At 49.4% G+C, this 20405-nt stretch overlaps 1 protein-coding gene across 2 annotated transcripts in view; it reads left to right on the forward strand.

Moving 5' to 3' along the window:
• Positions 1 to 20405, forward strand: part of WDR90 (WD repeat domain 90) — a 1426420-nt gene that overhangs the window by 1126351 nt on the left and 279664 nt on the right. The window lies entirely within an intron of this gene.

A 20405-nucleotide genomic window follows, 5' to 3' on the forward strand; every position in this document is an offset into this window, starting at 1 on the left:
CAAGGGGGGAATACCAGTGCCCTGGCTTTCTCTCTCCACACAACCTCTCTAGGTTAGTCCCAGTTCACCCCAGGCACAGTCAGGTTGGTTTCAGCACCTCCCTAGCCCCTTAGAGCAGTCTCTCAGGTCTCCACAGGGCCTTAGGCGCCCTCTACTCCACTTACTGCCCTTTTTCTGATGTTCCGACGCCGCTGGAGTCGTGTCGACGCCGTGAGGCGGTTCCGGTTCGGTCTCGGCGGCCTCGGCACAATGTCAGTTCTTTGACGACGCCGGCAGGCGGTTCCGGTCCGATGTCGGTGGCCTCGGTTCGATCTCGACCTCCGATTCGACGGCGTCGGGCAGTCTCTTCACGATGTCGACTTCGGGCGGCTCCGGTCCGATGGCGCTCTCGGCTCCGATGACGTCGGCCGGCCTGGCCTCGATGTCGACTTCCGGCGACTCCGGGGTGCGATCCTCACGCCCGACCTCCGGTGCTCCTCCTCACAGGCTCCGGGCGACTCCGGAGTGCGATCCTCACTCCCGACCTCCGGTGCTCCTCTACCTCGGTCTCCGACGACTCCGGAGGGCGGACTTCACTCCTCCGATGACGCCGCTCGCTCGACCTCGGTTCACTTCCTCCTCGACCTCTGGTATTCCTCACGACCTCCGTCGGCGCCCTCTCACGACCTCAGGCGGCTCCGGGTACGACGTCTGCTACTTCAGTCAGCGCCGCTTCTCCACCTCGGGCTCCAGGTCTTCAGGCTACTCGACGCCCGACTCCAGGGAAACCAGTTCTCAGGTCAGAATCTTGCTGTTTTCTTGGTTCTAAGGCCTGTTCCTGCTGTCCAGGTCCTTAGGATAAGTTTCTTCTGTCTTCTTCCCACACAGGGCTTATAGGCTGGGATCCATCAGTAGGGACAAGTATCAAGGGTGGGTTTATGGACCCCACTCCAGGCACAAGTTTCCACCCCTGCTGCTTCACTCCTTCCTCCTTCACTGTTGTGCTCCTCTCTCTTCACCAGTCAGGTGCCAACTGCCAGCTCCAACTGCCAACTGCCTCTCTTATCCTCCCAACATTCTAAACGGTCTCCAACTGTCACAGAGTTCTGGAATCTCCTGGAATGTTCTGGAAGGTGCTGGTAGGTTCCAGTGGATGCAGGTGATGTCACAGGTGGCCACCATTTTGTGCTCCAGGCCCTCAGACAGAAGTTTCAGGGGTAGCTAAAATGGCTCCCTGAATCTGCAGCAACACGAAAAAGTCTGGTGGTTCCCAAAAAGGAAAAAAATTCAAACAGGGTTTGAGGCAAAAGTGGGACAAAATAAATAATGATGAGGAGGGACCACCCAAAGGGCTGACAGGTCTAACACGCGTCCCCCCCAGCTGAAAGTGGGGAGAGCTACCCAACCCCTTGGGAGTTCTCATCACTAAGGCGGAAATACCTTGAGAGACCGTCTGCATTGGCGTGGTCCACTCCAGGCCGATGTTCCACCTGAAAGTCCATCCCCTGTAGGGAAATAGACCACCTCAACAACTTGGGATTCTCCCCCTTCATCTGCATCAGCCAACGAAGGGGTCTGTGGTCGGTCTGAACCAGGAAGTGCGAGCCAAACAGGTATGGCCGCAACTTCTTCAGAGCCCATACCACTGCAAAGGCTTCACGCTCTATTGCACTCCACTTCTGTTCCCTGGGAAGTAGTCTCCGGGATAGGAAGACCACGGGTTGATCCAGACCCTCTTCGTTGAGTTGCGATAACACTGCCCCAATGCCATGTTCTGATGCATCTGTCTGGACAATGAACTTCTTGGAAAAGTCTGGGGCCCTTAAGACCGGGGCCTCGCACATGGCTTTCTTCAATCTCTCAAAGGCTTGCTGACAAGCCTCCGTCCAGACTACCCGTCGAGGTTGTTTCTTGGACGTGAGCTCCGTGAGGGGGGCTACGATGGTACCGTACCCCTTCACGAAGCGGCGGTAATATCCCGTGAGGCCCAAAAATGCTCGGACCTCAGTCTGTGTCTTGGGGGGTTCCCAGGCCATGATGGCCTCGATCTTCGCCTGGAGGGGTTGCACCGTTCCCCTACCCACCAAGTGTCCAAGGTACACTACCGACCCCTGCCCGATCTGGCACTTGCTGGCCTTGATCGTCAATCCAGCTTGTCTCAGGGCCTGGAGAACAGCTTGCAGGTGACGCAAGTGATCCTCCCAGCTGTTACTGAAGACGGCTATGTCATCCAGATAAGCAGCAGAGAAACTCTCCATCCCGGTGAGGATCTGGTTTACCAGGCGCTGAAACGTGGCAGGTGCGTTCTTGAGCCCAAAGGGCATCACACAGAACTGGTAGTGGCCATTGGGCGTGGAGAAGGCTGACCTTTCCCTTGCTCCATCAGTCAAAGAGATCTGCCAGTACCCCGAAGTAAGGTCAAAGGTACTTAGATATTGGGCAGCTCCCAGCCGGTCAATTAATTCATCCGCCCTAGGGATCGGATGAGCATCAGTTTTTGTCACTGAATTCAGTCCCCGGTAGTCCACACAGAACCTCAGTTCTGGTTGGGCACCCGGTGGTGCAGCTTTTGGTACTAACACCACCGGACTGGACCAGGGGCTGCTAGAAGGTTCAATCACTCCTAGCTCCAGCATCTTAGTGACCTCACTATGAATGCTGGCCTTCACCTTGTCTGACATCCGGTAGATCTTGGACTTCACAGGTGGGCTGTCTCCTGTGTCCACGTCATGGACGCACAGGTGAGTCCTACCCGGGACAAGGGAGAACAACGAAGAGTACTGCCCCAGGACCTGGCGACAGTCCTCCTGCTGTTCAGGAGTTAGAGATGGGGAGAGAATCACTCCCTCCACCGACCCATCCTTTTCTTGAGACGCAAACAGATCAGGGAGAGGCTCGCTTTCCACGTCCTCTCCTCCGTCAGTCACCATCATCAAGATGACTTCGGGCCTCTCGTGGTGGGGTTTGAGGCGGTTGGCATGCAGCACCCGCAGGGGCTGACGAGGGGTCTTCAGGTCCACCAAGTAGGTAGCCTTACCCTTCTTCTCCAACACCTCAAAGGGTCCTGACCAGTGATCCTGGAGGGCACTAAGCTCTCCTGGTTCGATCACCCACACCTTCTGGCCAGGCTCCAACTCCACCGGGTGAGCATTGTGGTCATACCACGCCTTCATCACTGCTTGGCTGGCTTCCAAGTTGTCAGAAGCTTGCTTCCACAACTTAGCCATTTGGCTCCGGAAGGCCAGCATGTAGCTCACCACATCCTGGGGGAGCTTTCTGGGAGTTCTTTCCCATCCGTCTCTCACCAGGTTAAGAGGTCCACGTACAGGGTGCCCATACAGAAGCTCGAAGGGGCTGAAGCCCACTCCCTTCTGTGGCACTTCCCTGTAGGAAAAAAGTAAACAGGGTAGGAGGACGTCCCATTTCCTCCGCAGGCTTTCAGGCAGACTTCTGATCATGCCTTTTAAGGTTTTGTTAAACCTTTCCACTAGACCATTTGTCTGGGGGTGGTAAGGAGTGGTGAACCGGTAGGTCACTCCACACTCCTTCCACATTGCCCGCATATATGCTGACATGAAGTTGGTCCCCCTGTCGGACACAACTTCCTTGGGAAAACCCACTCGGGTAAAGATTCCCATCAGGGCCCTAGCCACAACAGGTGCTGTTATGGTCCTCAGAGGTATTGCCTCTGGGTACCGTGTGGCATGATCCACCAGAACCAGGATAAACCTGTGACCAGCTGTAGTTGGTGGATCTAATGGACCCACAATGTCGATGCCCACCCTTTCAAAGGGGGTGCTAACGACAGGGAGTGGTTCCAGGGGAGCTTTCAGCTTCACCCCTGTTTTCCCACTGGCTTGGCAAGACACACATGTCCGGCAGTAGGTATCGGACGTCACTTTCATCTGAGGCCAATAAAAGTGTGGGACAAGACGGGCGAAGGTCTTGTCTTGCCCCAGGTGTCCTGCCAATGGTATCTCGTGAGCCAACTCCAAAAGGAAGGCTCGATAACGTTGAGGGACTACCAAGGCTCGTGACGATCCGTGTAGGGGTGCCTTGGGTTCACTGTAGAGGAGGCCATCCTCCCAGTAAACACTGTAGTTCCCTTCAACGTTCCCTGCTGCCTGGGCTTCGGCCTGTCGCCTCAGCCCCTCAAGGGTAGGGCACTCCCTCTGGCCCTGGCAGAATTCCTCCCTGGACGGGCCTCCCTCCACGTGCCACTCGGCCGGGATGGGTAGGTCCTCCAGGTTGGTAACGTCCCCCTCCGCAGACTCCTGGCCCACCACCTCCGGTGGCCTATCCGTCCTACGGGGTGGAGACGCCGAGGCAGGCTCCTCCTGTCCTCGGTTCTTCCCTTGACTGGCAGCTGGCTGGGCCTTTGTTCCAGGCTCCAGCCGGAATGAACTCCCTCTTCGGGTAGTCTCGGACCTGGTGCTAACACAGGCCCAGTCAGGTGTACCCAGCATCTCGGTGTGAGTCCGGTATTCCACCTCCTTCCAAGCGTTGTGCTCCATGTCATTGCCCAGCAGACAATCGACTGGCACGGCAGGGCTTACGGCAACTCGAAGTGAACCTGCAACCCCCCCCCATTCAAAGGGAACCTCGGCCACGGGATAGTGACCTGTTCTGCCGTCAGCCATCGCGGCTGGGTGGAGTACATCGGGAATTACCTGCTCTGGAGACACCAGCTGGCTACGCACCATAGTCATACTGGCTCCTGTGTCTCTCAGAGCCTCCCCTCTTTGGCCGTTGATGGTGATCCACTGCCCATACTTTGCGGTATTTGCGGGCACCTGGATCTTAGGAACCATCTCCCGTTCTCCCAGGGACACTAGAGTGACACCCGCCCACTCCCTTCCCTTAGTTAAGGGCATCTCCTCCCCGAGCACTACACTAGCTACTCCGGGGGGCTTTCCTCCAGTGGGAGGGGGTGATCGTTTCTGACACTTCGGATCTCCTTTATAGTGTCCAACGCCACCGCACTCGTAGCAATGGACAACCCTTGGCTGCTGACTCTGGCCAGGATTAGGGTTTCTGGGTGGGTTAGCCTTAGAGGTGAATCCTGTTCCCTTCCCTTGGAAGTTATTTTGGGGGCCTTTGGAGAACTCCTTTTTCTTTTCCCCTCCCTCTTTCTTCTGGGGGGCGCCCTGTCCGGCCTTTTGAGTATCCCCTCCAGTCCCCCTTGTGGACACCCGGGTACTAGCCCAAATGTCCGCCTCCTCAGCAAGCTTCCGGGGACTGGTCAGCTTGCTATCCACCAGGTGTTGCCGCAGTTCAGGGAAACATTTCTCGAGTAGGTGTTCCTTCAGTACTAGGTCAAACAGCTCCTCGTAGTTCCTTACTTCACTGCCCTGAATCCAACCTTCCAGTGCCTTCTTTGCATAGTCCAGGAAGTCCACCCAATTCTGTGTGCCCAGTTTGTGACTACCCCTGAACTTCTGTCTGTACTTTTCAGGTGTTAGTCCAAACTTTCTGATGAGCGCCAGTTTCATGGTGGGGTAGTGGGTCTGCTCATCCTCTTCGAGGGCCAATAAAGCATCCCTACCAGCTGGAGGCATGTACCTATACAATCCTCCTCCCCAATACTTCACTGGAACCCCATGGGCCCTCAACGAGACCTCATAGGCTGCTAGCCACTTGGCGATGTCGTCACCCGCCCCATAGCTAGCTACTATGTCCTTTGGCAGGTAAGGTTTGGATTCCCTGGTGATTTCTTGGTCTTTGCTGCCACCATTAGGAACAGTTGGTGCCCCAATTCTTAAGATCTGAAGCTCTATCTCTTTCAGTCTTATCTCATGAGCCATCTTCTGTTTCTCCGTCTCATGAGCCATCCTCTGTTCCTCCTTCTCCTTCTCCAGCTTTGCTAAGTCCCATGTGAGCTGTCTTTTCTCCCTCCGATCTGCTAACTCCACTTCGGATAAGCCCCCACTAGAGACAGTGCTGCCCTTCCTAGAAAGTGTCCTGGGCCCTGCTGACAGGTTCCCCACCTCAGGTTGGTACATCTCAGCCCCCTCGGGGTCAGGCTCTCCATCCCTGTCTTCCTCCTCAGCCTTGCTTTCTCGGCGTGCCTCCCCCCAAGCCCTTAAGCTGGTTTGGAGTGCACCCTTCTTTGCTCCTGGGGGACAGTACACCCCCTCCTGCTGGCAAAACTCCCTGAGTTGGGCCACAGTGTACGTTTCTAGATTTTCTAGTACAAACTCCATCTTGCCCACTCAGGTTAGAGGACAGGTTTTGTGCAGTAACAATGCAGGGGGGTACCTTTAATAATACCTCCTCCCACCACCAGAGTAAATTTGGAAAAAAACAAAAACCCACAATTAGGAAGGCCGCTGTGAGAAAACTCCCGGTGTAGGCCTATGGACTACCCACAGTTATTGTTGAGTATATGTAGGCACAGCTCTATCCCACCACTGAACACCAATTTATGTTGGAAACAGCCCACTCCCACTCCGCAGGGTGGTGGTGGACTCCCCGAACACACTGGGGTAGCTTGGCTCGAGTGGTCAGGAAACAGGCACAGTGCTAAGCATACAATATACCCATACAATAACCATGCGTGCATCCGTTCCAAAAACGACTCTACACCGTAAAAATTATGAAAATATTCTTTCTTTATCTTTTTCTCTTAGTTGCTGATTGGAAAAATAAATAAGACAATCACAATATACAAATTTAAATAGTGCAGGTCAAATAAATACTGGCTGTTTGATGAAATAAATAGGGGTGATCATAAATAACAGGGCATAAATACAAGTGCAATATATACAGACAATTAAATACTTTGAGGCAATAAATACTGTACCAATAAATATTGTACACCATCAAGTCCTGTGGACCTATAAATATAGTGCAGCAATAAATAGGTAAAAACTCAATAAATACAGTATCCCCAATAAATAATTAAAAGTATACCGCAACCCTCATATAATCAGATGACACTTCAATTCTTAAGGGCTGATAGGGCCCAGGCACAGCTTGTAGGGTTGTGGAAGGCTTGAGGGGGGCTACTCCCTGGCTGGGACAAGGCTGAGGCCTAATCTGAGGTAGATCCAAGGGGGGAATACCAGTGCCCTGGCTTTCTCTCTCCACACAACCTCTCTAGGTTAGTCCCAGTTCACCCCAGGCACAGTCAGGTTGGTTTCAGCACCTCCCTAGCCCCTTAGAGCAGTCTCTCAGGTCTCCACAGGGCCTTAGGCGCCCTCTACTCCACTTACTGCCCTTTTTCTGATGTTCCGACGCCGCTGGAGTCGTGTCGACGCCGTGAGGCGGTTCCGGTTTGGTCTCGGCGGCCTCGGCACAATGTCAGTTCTTTGACGACGCCGGCAGGCGGTTCCGGTCCGATGTCGGTGGCCTCGGTTCGATCTCGACCTCCGATTCGACGGCGTCGGGCAGTCTCTTCACGATGTCGACTTCGGGCGGCTCCGGTCCGATGGCGCTCTCGGCTCCGATGACGTCGGCCGGCCTGGCCTCGATGTCGACTTCCGGCGACTCCGGGGTGCGATCCTCACCCCCGACCTCCGGTGCTCCTCCTCACAGGCTCCGGGCGACTCCGGAGTGCGATCCTCACTCCCGACCTCCGGTGCTCCTCTACCTCGGTCTCCGACGACTCCGGAGGGCGGACTTCACTCCTCCGATGACGCCGCTCGCTCGACCTCGGTTCACTTCCTCCTCGACCTCTGGTATTCCTCACGACCTCCGTCGGCGCCCTCTCACGACCTCAGGCGGCTCCGGGTACGACGTCTGCTACTTCAGTCAGCGCCGCTTCTCCACCTCGGGCTCCAGGTCTTCAGGCTACTCGACGCCCGACTCCAGGGAAACCAGTTCTCAGGTCAGAATCTTGCTGTTTTCTTGGTTCTAAGGCCTGTTCCTGCTGTCCAGGTCCTTAGGATAAGTTTCTTCTGTCTTCTTCCCACACAGGGCTTATAGGCTGTGATCCATCAGTAGGGACAAGTATCAAGGGTGGGTTTATGGACCCCACTCCAGGCACAAGTTTCCACCCCTGCTGCTTCACTCCTTCCTCCTTCACTGTTGTGCTCCTCTCTCTTCACCAGTCAGGTGCCAACTGCCAGCTCCAACTGCCAACTGCCTCTCTTATCCTCCCAACATTCTAAACGGTCTCCAACTGTCACAGAGTTCTGGAATCTCCTGGAATGTTCTGGAAGGTGCTGGTAGGTTCCAGTGGATGCTGGTGATGTCACAGGTGGCCACCATTTTGTGCTCCAGGCCCTCAGACAGAAGTTTCAGGGGTAGCTAAAATGGCTCCCTGAATCTGCAGCAACACGAAAAAGTCTGGTGGTTCCCAAAAAGGAAAAAAATTCAAACAGGGTTTGAGGCAAAAGTGGGACAAAATAAATAATGATGAGGAGGGACCACCCAAAGGGCTGACAGGTCTAACACTTAGTCTTTTAAACAATCACTTATAGAAACACATACTTATTCATACAGGAACTCTTTCAATCTCTCACTCTCACATATACTCACTTATATACACCAATAGTCACATATACTAGTTTAAAACAATATGTAGTTACTCATAAAGACACTATTGAAACAGTAATTCACTCACTAACACACCCATACACACACTCATCCACCCATACAGTCCTGCACACATGCTGTCTTCAACACATACAAACAGTGAGTCACTCATTCATGCACCTATGCACTACGTAATACCCCCCACCGAACCATGCAGACACTCAGACTCATACTCAAAAAACCAACTAATAACCTATATAGACACCCATGTAGCTACTCACCAACCCATGCAGCCACTTATACACAAAGTGAGAGACTGATACAGATATTTACATATTTAAACATTACTCGCTAAGCCATGTATTCACTATGATACACTTAATCAGTCAGTTACACAATCAATTTTTCAAAAACAAATCATCCATTTAGACACTTATATACCCATTTATTCTTCCATCGACCTTGAGATATACATATATAAAACATATTTAATTTTCAGAAAAACCCACATTCACTGGATGATGTAATCAGTGATGTCATCAGTGATGTCATTTGAGATGTCATCAGTGATGTCATGAGTGATGTCACTGACCATGTCATGAGTGATGTAATATGTGATGTCATCAGCAGTGCATTGCGGGCGCGCGAGTTATAGTTAGCTGAACTAACTATAACTGGGGAATTTCAATGGTTTTGTACAAGTGAAAAGTCCAGCTAACTATAACACCCCTGAAACCTATGTTTTTTTCAGTGAATTTCTGAGGTTTTTTAAATGCTAATTCCTAACTATAACGTGCCTGAAACCTATGGTTTTTTCTGTGAATATATATATATATATATATACACTCATGTAAAGGTAGTATGCATATATATATATATATTATCTACTGGCGGTCGCCAGTAGATAGTTATAGTTAGGACCGTGTTTCCATAGGAAATCCGCAACATTCTATTTGGAATAACTTTGGCACCGGTCGACGAATCCTCGCGACATTTTCCAAACTAATGGGGCGCTACGCTCCGCTCCTACCCTGAAAGTCTCGGGGGGGATTCGTCAAGCGGGGGCTGAGAAAAAAGGGGGGTCCCAAAACGCGTTTTCCCCATGCATTTTTCCATAGGACCTTTAGACACAGCTACAGCCCGAACGGCTGAACAGAATTACTTGAAATTTGGCAGAGAGGTAGTCCTCAGGTCAAGGATGTGCCTTTTGTAGGTCTGGTGTAAATCTGTTCAGTAGGTCCTGAGAAAATAGCATTTAAATCAATATATATATCTCTAAGCGCGCTCCGTGCGCTTACCGTAAGCTTACCGTACGCGTACGGTGCCGTGCGCAAGCTTAATTCTGATTGGTGGTTACATGACTGTAAACATTCGAATCGGTCGAAATCAGGAAGTGTCGGCCGCCATTTTCTGTCTCTCGCACTGAGAAACAAAGGTGGGGAACGTGAAACGGGGGCAACGAAGAGAGTTGCAGACCCCCTAGTGTTTGTCAGGGGGTCCAAGAAAGACCCAAAAGTACGAAAAATAAATTTAATAATTTAAAAAAAAATCGCGGGGTACGCGTACGGTAAGCTTACCGTACGCGCACGGAAAAAAAAAAATAAAATAAAAAAAAAACCAATCACATTTATTAAATAAATTAAAGGACCCACAAGGGAGAAAAAAACAAATGTTAATGTCTAAAAAAAAGGCGAGGCGCGCACGGCATGGACTGCACAACGTGGGCGCGAAGCGCACCGTGCGCGCAGGGTGTGCGCACAGTGAAAAACCAGAAAAAAAAATGAAAAATAAATACATAACTTAGCATTTAAAAAACCGTACAAATTCACTGAAAAAACCATAGGTTTCACACACGTTATAGTTAGGAATTATCATTTAAAAAACCTTGCAAATTCACTTAAAAAACCATAGGTTTCACACATGTTATAGTTAGCTGTACATTTCACTCGTAAAAAACCAATGAAATTCCACGTTATAGTTAGATCAGGTAACTATAACTTGCGCGACCGCAATCCACAATGTGTAATTTCAGATGTCATCATTGATGTCATGAGTGATGTCACTGACCATGTCATGAGTGATGTAATATGTGATGTCATCAGCAGTTTATTGTGGGCGCGCAAGTTATAGTTACCTGATCTAACTATAACGTGGAATTTCATTGGTTTTTTACGAGTGAAATGTACAGCTAACTATAACATGTGTGAAACCTATGGTTTTTTAAGTGAATTTGCAAGGTTTTTAAATGATAATTCCTAACTATAACGTGTGTGAAACCTATGGTTTTTTCAGTGAATATATATATATATATATATATATATATATATATATATATATATCCAAATTGTCTGCTAATAAGCAAAACGCACTCTCAGTCGCTGTACAGGTAACTTTTAATTCGCACTGTAACGCGTTTCGGGAGACGCGCTCCCTTGGTCACACAGTGTGGCATCTCATCACACGCATCCATAAGTACAGGGTGAAATAAACCTAGTCAACGGACTGCCGGTTTGCAGTGCAAAACAAAAGGTGATAATGGCGGCCATCTTAAAATGGTGTAACAATATACAAACCGAATGGTATACATTATACATAAACAAATCAGAATGGCCCAATGTGCAATGCGATAGTTATGCGTGAAAACCATGTCAATACGTCTCGTCATAGTGACTGGTTAAAGACAGAGATTATGGTCAAAAATACTGCCGGCTGCAAATGCGAAACTGTTTTTAGCGGCCATCTTGTAATTGTGTGAAATTAAAACCAAGTGGTATGCATAGTCACAAATCAAAACAGATTGGCTCTATAAGAATACGATAGTTATGCATCATAATCATGTCAATACATTTTGTCATAGTGACTGATTGATGAAAGGGACTATCTTTTTCACATTATGGCAGAAGTATATTGTTAAAGAAATTGATTACTTGCTTGATATAAGCCCCATAGCTCTATATACAATACGACAGTAATTCATCAAAGCCATGTCAATACATCTCGTCTTAGTGACTGATTGATGAAAAAAGGACTATCTCATTCACAGTTTAACAAAAGCACATTTTAAGTGATTACTAGCTTGGAATAAGCATCATTGGTTAAGCCTCTATGCGTCATGCTGACACCATCACTCACAATGTTATAAGGCAACATAGTTGGCTATAAGGAGCACCTAAATGTGACAAAGTAAGTTGAGGCTTATGGTCACTTCCTTATCCGCCATGCACTGAAAAATATGCTTAAATAAATTGAATATTCGCACCAAAGTGGATGTGCCAATGCAGGGAGGAAGAGAATGAGGAGCACAAAGATTAACTGAACCAGCATGTAAGACCAAATGTACTCATTAGTGTACTTGGGTGCAGACGTGATCCCTTCAATAGAATTCAATAAAACGTGAGAACTAGAAAAAGAAAGAATATGTGGAACAAACTAGTGAGATAGAGAGTAAATAAAATCAAAATAGAAAAAGAGTGTTTTCATATCTACTTATTTGCAGATTTCATTCCAATGGAACCGAAGAAAAGGGTAGGAGCCCGTGAAGTGCTCGTGAGGATATAAAGGGCCCCTTCCTTTCCTCCTGAAATGATAAACAACAAAGAAAAATTGTGGTTAAAATATTGCCAACAATTTTTCTTTGTTGTTTATCATTTCAGGAGGAAAGGAAGGGGCCCTTTATATCCTCACGAGCACTTCACGGGCTCCTACCCTTTTCTTCGGTTCCATTGGAATGAAATCTGCAAATAAGTAGATATGAAAACACTCTTTTTCTATTTTGATTTTATTTACTCTCTATCTCACTAGTTTGTTCCACATATTCTTTCTTTTTCTAGTTCTCACGTTTTATTGAATTCTATTGAAGGGATCACGTCTGCACCCAAGTACACTAATGAGTACATTTGGTCTTACATGCCGGTTCAGTTAATCTTTGTGCTCCTCATTCTCTTCCTCCCTGCATTGGCACATCCACTTTGGTGCGAATATTCAATTTATTTAAGCATATTTTTCAGTGCATGGCGGATAAGGAAGTGACCATAAGCCTCAACTTACTTTGTCAAATTTAGGTGCTCCATATAGCCAACTATGTTGCCTTATAACATTGTGAGTGATGGTGTCAGCATGACGCATAGAGGCTTAACCAATGATGCTTATTCCAAGCTAGTAATCACTTAAAATGTGCTTTTGTTAAACTGTGAATGAGATAGTCCTTTTTTCATCAATCAGTCACTAAGACGAGATGTATTGACATGGCTTTGATGAATTACTGTCGTATTGTATATAGAGCTATGAGGCTTATATCAAGCAAGTAATCAATTTCTTTAACAATATACTTCTGCCATAATGTGAAAAAGATAGTCCCTTTCATCAATCAGTCACTATGACAAAATGTATTGACATGATTATGATGCATAACTATCGTATTCTTATAGAGCCAATCTGTTTTGATTTGTGACTATGCATACCACTTGGTTTTAATTTCACACAATTACAAGATGGCCGCTAAAAACAGTTTCGCATTTGCAGCCGGCAGTATTTTTGACCATAATCTCTGTCTTTAACCAGTCACTATGACGAGACGTATTGACATGGTTTTCACGCATAACTATCGCATTGCACATTGGGCCATTCTGATTTGTTTATGTATAATGTATACCATTCGGTTTGTATATTGTTACACCATTTTAAGATGGCCCCCATTATCACCCTTTGTTTTGCACTGCAAACCGGCAGTCCGTTGACTATGTTTATTTCACCCTGTACTTATGGATGCGTGTGATGAGATGCCACACTGTGTGACCAAGGGAGCGCGTCTCCCGAAACGCGTTACAGTGCGAATTAAAAGTTACCTGTACAGCGACTGAGAGTGCGTTTTGCTTATTAGCAGACAATTTGGATATAATTTGCCGGCGGTGGCTCTACCGGCGTAGCGCACCACCCAACAACGGGCGAAATCCCAGGAGGAGCTTGCAGCGTCTTTTTAAAATATATATATATATATATATGCATATGCATATTTATACACATATGCAGCCTAAAAAACATATTACCAGGCTCAAATATTGTTTACATTTGAAATAATAAAGAAACATACACCATGAAATTTTCATGATACAAAGAAGAAAACTGTTTTCAGTTTCCTTTGAAACCAAAGCCTTTATTTTCAATGGTAAAAAGGCAAGATCATAGAGACCGATTAGCCTAAAGAGGCTGCACATAGAACAGTGGGAAAAAACTGGCGCCGTGCCGTTAAGACCTCCAGGAACCTCCAGGCTCCCATCATGTCCCACAGGTGACAGGTCAGTTCTTTTTTCCGCCTCCTTCTGTGAGGATCCTGGAGCATTGAGCTTGTCAGTTAGTGGGTGTTTCTCACTAATTGTTGGTCTAAAGTGAATTTTTTGATTTTCACTCGTCGTCTTTAGTACTTGGGGTACTACATCCTTCTGTTTTTCTGAATTTGGTCAATTGTTTCCTGTCAAAATGCCGGCCTTATTTAATAAGTGCCCGGCCTGTGGAAAAAAGATGTCTAAATCAGACCCGCACTCAGTCTGTATTGCTTGTCTACCTTCATCTCACAGACCAGATGAGTGCTACCACTGCAAAAAACATTCTAGAAGAGCCCTTAGAGATCGGGAGAAAATCAAACTGCATGGAGTGCAGGAGAGAGGAAAGGAATCAGCAAGTGCCCGAGAAGAACATCTCTCGAAGAAGCCCTCCTCTCAAAGGTTGGAGCGCAAAGACAAGGGTGAGAAGAGAAAACACCGGTCTCATACACCTTCGGGGGACAGATCGGCGTTGAGTATCCTTGTGCTCCCCTTCAGCGTCAAAGTCCCATTCGCTGGTGAAGCGAACAACTTCAGGTACGAAGTCCCATCACAGGCCGACGTCGACACCATCTCGTAGGCGGTCCAGTTCTGGCTCGCCTATGACGGCGGGAGGCAGTCGCTCAATGTCGACATATTAACGTCCACAGAATAGTCCGCCTCCGAGAGGACCTGTGAATACGTTGAAGACACTGCCGACATTGAGAGTGGCACAAGCATCGATGTCTAGCTGGACACCGAGGGGCTCGACGCCGGTAAGACGCAGTCATTCTCCAACTGAGCGTCATAGCAGGCAATCGCTGTCGAGGAGATCGACGTCGCCTATGAGGAAGTCGCCGCCGAGGCACTCTGCATCGAAGCATTTGTCGCCGAGAAGGACATCGAAGCATCCGTCACTGAGAAGGTTGACGTTGAAGCATCCGTCACCGAGGAGGTCGACGTCGAAGCATCCGTCACTGAGGAGGTCGGCGTGGAGACCACGTGGATCGCCCTTGGGGCCTAGACGGTCACTGCGAGGAAGTCGCAGTCCAGTCACAGGTCCCCTCCTGCCCAGAGACCTAGGGCGACGTCGAGGGACAAATCAACGCCGAAGGATGTCCAGGTGGTAACCTCCAGGAGTATTTCTTCTTCCCTGGAACTCCGAATAGTGGGAGTCACTTCTGAAACCGCGCCGGCGGCTACAGACCCTCCAGCTACCATCTCTCCGAGATGGCTGGGGAGCATAAGAGAGTGGAAGATTTTGAGAATTTCAAGGCCGGATCATACTCCTAGCAGGTCCAGGTCTCCGATCATACAATCCGTTCACTCGTCTGTGGGACGTGAGCGGCGTGCCACTCCTCAAAGGTCGCCAACTTTGAGAAGGTGTAGAGTCTCCTAGGAGTCGGTCTTCAAGAACTCGCCACAGCTCTCCTAGAAGGCAAAGCCACAGATCTTCTTCATGGTCCTCAGACTCCAAACCTTCAAAAGCAGACTACTCTCATACTCTCTTTTCTTCACCACGAGTAGGGTATCGCCCATTGATGACATTGTGACCTTCAACGAGGTCTTGTGTAGGGGGCTGCACAACTTATTTTTGAGATGCCTGTCTCTGTCCCTTCCACTTTGGTCATCTTTGAGACCCTTCATCACAGGTTTCATCTAGGCCTCTGCTTCCCCTGGTCCCGGGTCTGCTAGAGCCTGCTCTTCAGAAATTCCTGACTCTAGCGTCGGTAGGAGCAGCTCCGTCACAGATCACCAAGAAGTACAAGGCTCATGAGCAGGACCCACTCTTTCTCAGAGCTGACCCTCCTCCTGACTCGGTCATCGTGTCAACAGCACAGAAGAACCAGACGGAGGCAGCATCATCTGCGGTACCTCCAGATAAAGACAGTAAGGCCATGGACTCTATCTGCAAGAGGATGTGTAATATATCAGCATCCTATATGAAAGTGGCCAGCGCCTCAGCATTAATGGGTCGACATGACTGTTCTCTGTGGGGCTATCTCATGCTTCACAGCGAAGCTACCGAAGGAAGACAGGCAGGACTTCCAGGAGATCCTCCAGGAGGGGGGGGTCTGGTGGCTGTTAGACCTGGCACCTTGGCGTGAGTCTCCCTCCCTCTTTTTGTCGCTGTGCCTCATGTGTTTTATGGTGTTGGCCGCTCAGCGCGCTGTGCCACTGCCAACCAGTGTCGCGGTGCGAGTGCTCCCTATGTAAATTATATATGTTGGTTGGATTCCATGATTGGATTGTTTGGTTTACTGTCAGACCCTAGTAAAGTGCGCAAGGAGCGCCAGGGCATGTAAATGCAAACACCGCTGGTGGGCTTGCAGCATGGGTTGTGCCACCCACAGAAGCGGCCGGTAAAATATGTCTAAGGTCTGCCATCGCAGAACCTGCGTGCAGTCTGGTACTGACATGCTGACTGGCAAGTGCCCACACTTGCCGGTCCCTAAAACCTTCCCTTAACTGCATGTTAGTCACCCCTCTGGTAGGCCCACGGGTAGGGTGCGTTGTAAGCATAAGGTAGGACAAGCCTAGATGCGTGGCATGTCCTGGTAGTGAATTACCGCCATCTTGTTGTTCACTACTGCAAGGCTACCCTGTTCTCATAGGCCAGTATGGACGGCTGGGATTGTTACATCCGATGATCCTAACCGACCCAGGGAACATGGTAGAAGATCGAGTTTAGTATGCCTGAACTCGGAATAATAAGGTACATCTTTTCCCAAGGTTTATTTTAATATTCCGCGTTTGTAAATGCCGCTTTTAGAAAGCTGGCCTTTGCTTGCCTAAACATTTCAGCCCGCCTCTGCGTGATGTGTATCTGATGTCTGGCTGGTGTGAGTGACAGGGCTGGGGGAACCCAGATGGGCAGGGCTAGGTAGCCTGGTGGTGAATGGGACGATCGACAGGTAGATGGGTGGGAGGAGTGCTCCTAGGCTCTGAATAGGACAGTGCTCTGCCACCTCAATGCCGGCTCCACCCCCTGTGGAGCGTCTGATGACTCTGCCCTGCACTCTGAAAGAAGAAGCCTGCATCGCGTAAACAAAGTGCTCAGAAACCGGACTGGACTAGGCAAGGGCCCCCCTGGCCTGGGAGAACAAAAGATTTGCTGTATAAATGTAGGAGCCCTGCTCCTAAGAAACTAGATCCGCTTTTGACCAAGAAGAATTTCTGCCTGAGGAGGAGGCACCGGGAAAGCTGTAGGAGGAAGACTGTCCCTGTCCTGGGGGATTGACCTGCAGTGGTGACCTTGCTGCCAAAGGGGAGAAGAGAAACTGTTGCTGAAGACTTTGCTTTATTTTTACTTTCAAGACTTGTGCTTTCCAAAACGATCTCCAAGGGCTTGGAACTGAGCTTGCTCCCTGAACTGAGCCCCAGGACCATTGGGCTCTACCTGATCTTCACTCGCCTGCCGCTGGACTGTGGTGCCCTTTCCCTCGCCGGAGCTGTGACCCTCGTGCCCCAGTCCCTCCCTGAGCCGTGACCAGGACTGCTTAGCCGCCCCCGCCTTGGGAAGAGCCTCGCTCGATCTGAGCCGCTCCCCCTACGCTGTGCTGGGCTGCCCCTGTCACCTCGCTCGCCGGAGGCTCGCTGCGCACCTTCACCCTCCCGCCGGAATCGGCGTTGTGAGCATCTCCAAGCCTCGGACGGCCCGGAAGTAACCTGCGTGCCCGGCTGCCCCGCTTTGTTCACCCGCCACCTGCAACACCCCGCTCTTGCCGTGAGCCTGAAGATCAGACCCCCATCGTGAAGTGTGGGAACCCCGGACGCCGCCTCGCCCTTCTGTCGAAGAGCCGCTGGAATCCCGCACCCGCCTTCGTGTCAAGAAACAAGGTACTGTACTTACGAACTCGACCGCGAGCTCGCATCGGATCCAGGGTCCGCAACGTTCTGATTTCCCTGTCATCTGCCGTGTGCTTCCCGGGCGCCGCCTCAGCACAAAGTGCGCTGAGGCCCACAGTACCTTGTGCCCGCCTAAAGAACTTTCCGTAACAAAGAGACTTTACCGTATTTCCAAGTGTTGTGGCCCCATCAGTTCAACGTTACTGGGCCTTGTATTTGAATCTGCTGAATCTACATAAAAGCTTATTTTTATATACTTCCTGATTGGTGTCCGTTTGTGGTGTATGCAAGGGGTTTACTGTATGTGTAATTGCATTTGCTTAACCGTGTACGCCTGAGACTTAGCCTAGACTGCTCGCGCCACGCACCTAGAGGGTGAGCAAGGGTTATTCTGAGGAGTCATCCTTCGCCCTGACAAGAAGTAAAGGGTCCCTGCTTGTTGTGGGTACACACCTGCGCCAACCAGAGCCCCCTCATTTCTAACAGTGGCCAATCAAGTCATCAGTGCGGCAGCGGATGCCTCTGATCTCTCTGCCCATGGATATTCACATGGGATCTGTGCCTGCCGCTCTTCCCTGGCAGAGACTGACGGGTTTTAAGCCAGAGGCCCAACATCGAATCCTCAATCTCCACTTCAATGGGACATCGCTCTTCGGCGCTCATGCTGATGACGAAATGTCTAGAATGAAGACCGAACTAGACACCGTGAAGGCGGTTGGTCTGGAAAAGAGGAAAGACTTCAGGCGATGCTATCGTCCCTATGACTAATGACAATACCACCAGAGGGTTCAAACCCCTCAGTGGTCTTCCCAACAACATCAGGGAAGATCCCATTCAAACCAGCGTCGCCCCGGTAGAGGACGAGGAGGAATCGCCAGACAGTCCACACCTGCTGCCAAGCAACAACAGAAGCAGTGAGTGCTTGCTTCCCCTAGCTCCGTTACCCACTCCGGTGAGGGGAAGTATCCGTTTTTATTTGGAAGAGTGGACCAAAATCACACTAGACAAGTGGGTGCTCAATATTGTGCGGAATGGGTACTCCATCAGGTTCAAGTCCCCTCTACCTTCTATTCCTCCTCGAAAAACTGTCATCCATCGCATAAATCTTCTGAGAGAAGAGGTATCCACTCTATTCCTATGGCACCAACGTCGATAAAGAATCTATTCCCGATACATCTTGGTCCCAAAGAAAGGTCCAAACAAGGAGTTCGGTCAGTACTAGATCTCAGGCTTCTCAACAAGTTCATTCTGAGAGAGAGGTTCAGAATACTGGCGTTACATCAAATAATCCCGCACTTACATCAAGGGGATTGGATGTGTTCTATAGATCTTCAAGATGTCTATTTCCACATCCCAATCTCTCGGAGGCATCTGAAGTTTCTAAGATTTCAGATTCAGTCAGACCACTTCCAGTTCACGGTCCTGCCTTTTGGGCTGAAGTCGGCCCCTCGTACATTCTCGAAGTGCATGGCAGTAGTAGCTGCGTTCTTGAGGAGGAAACATATCTTCGACTACCCTTACCTAGACGATTGGCTACTCAACAGTGCATCTCCAACTCTTCTGCAGAAACACCTCGCTTGCTGCATTCAGCTACTGCATCAGTTAGGTCTGGACGTCAATTTTAAAAAATCCATCCTCAATCCAACTCGGAGGATACATTACCTGGGCGCAACTCTGGATACAGTAAACGCAAGTGTGTATCCTTCAGACGAGAGACTATCATCCATTCTCCACAAGTGTCAGACCCTCCTGAAGATACCTCATCCCACGGCCAGACAGGTTTCATCTCTACTGGGCTCGTGCATTTTTCTGGTCCCAAACGCCAGACTTCACATGAGACCTCTGCAGCAAACTCTGGAGGATCAATGGTCTCAAATCTCCAATCGCTAGGAGGACACTGTAACCCTGCCTCCATCTGTCCTGCTCTCCATCAGATGGTGGATGCGGCGGCCTCATCTTCTGGTAGGAGTCCCCTTTCACGAGGAGCTTCCCAAGCAGACTCTAGTGATGGATGTAGGAGAGTAGGGTCTGCTTTCTATGTTCACCCCCACTTTTTGCTTTACTGGTTTTCGACTTAGATGTGGCTGTGGGCCTGCTAATCAGACCCACAGCCCTGCTGTTCTCTCTCTAAATTAATACTATGTACTTTAGGTGCATAACCCAATTGGATAGGATCACCTTATTGGCCCCTGTACAGTGTACCTTAGGTACCCAGGGCATAGGTGTACCCTAGGCCTACCAGGGGCTGCAGCATGTATTATGCCACCCCTGGCCTGGCCTTCCATTATGACACAACTGGCTGATCACTCAGCTGGGGCTAGGTCGTGTAATCACTCCTTGCTTAGGTGTAGTATTCCTATACCTAACTTATATATAGACACATGTGTACCTATCAGCCACTCCTATGGCAGGCCTTAACAATCCTGGAGGCAGAGTGCTTGGTAACATGTGAGATGGTGCTCTAGCATGAGCTGAGCCTGTCTGCAGCTTTCGGAACCATGTCCTTATAGCTGTTCTATGATATAGCCTACCATATACTCTTAAAGTGCCTTATAATCTTAAACGGTTATGGTAACTATGGTTTGGCTTTATCAAAACATGTCGTGTAAGGTGTCTAACGCTTTGGAATAATACCCCCATCCCATTTCTGGGGATGAGGATATTATCCCTCCCTTCTAGAGGGAGAAGACATGTTGTAACCTACTTACCCGGTTAAAGTTAACCAGAGTCCCAGCATCACAAAATGGATGCTGCTGCCACGACACAAGTCTGACCTCCTGCTGCTGAGAGTGATCCCGGCAA

Source organism: Triturus cristatus, chromosome 10 (assembly GCF_964204655.1).
Source record: "Triturus cristatus chromosome 10, aTriCri1.1, whole genome shotgun sequence".
Taxonomy (NCBI): domain Eukaryota; kingdom Metazoa; phylum Chordata; class Amphibia; order Caudata; family Salamandridae; genus Triturus; species Triturus cristatus.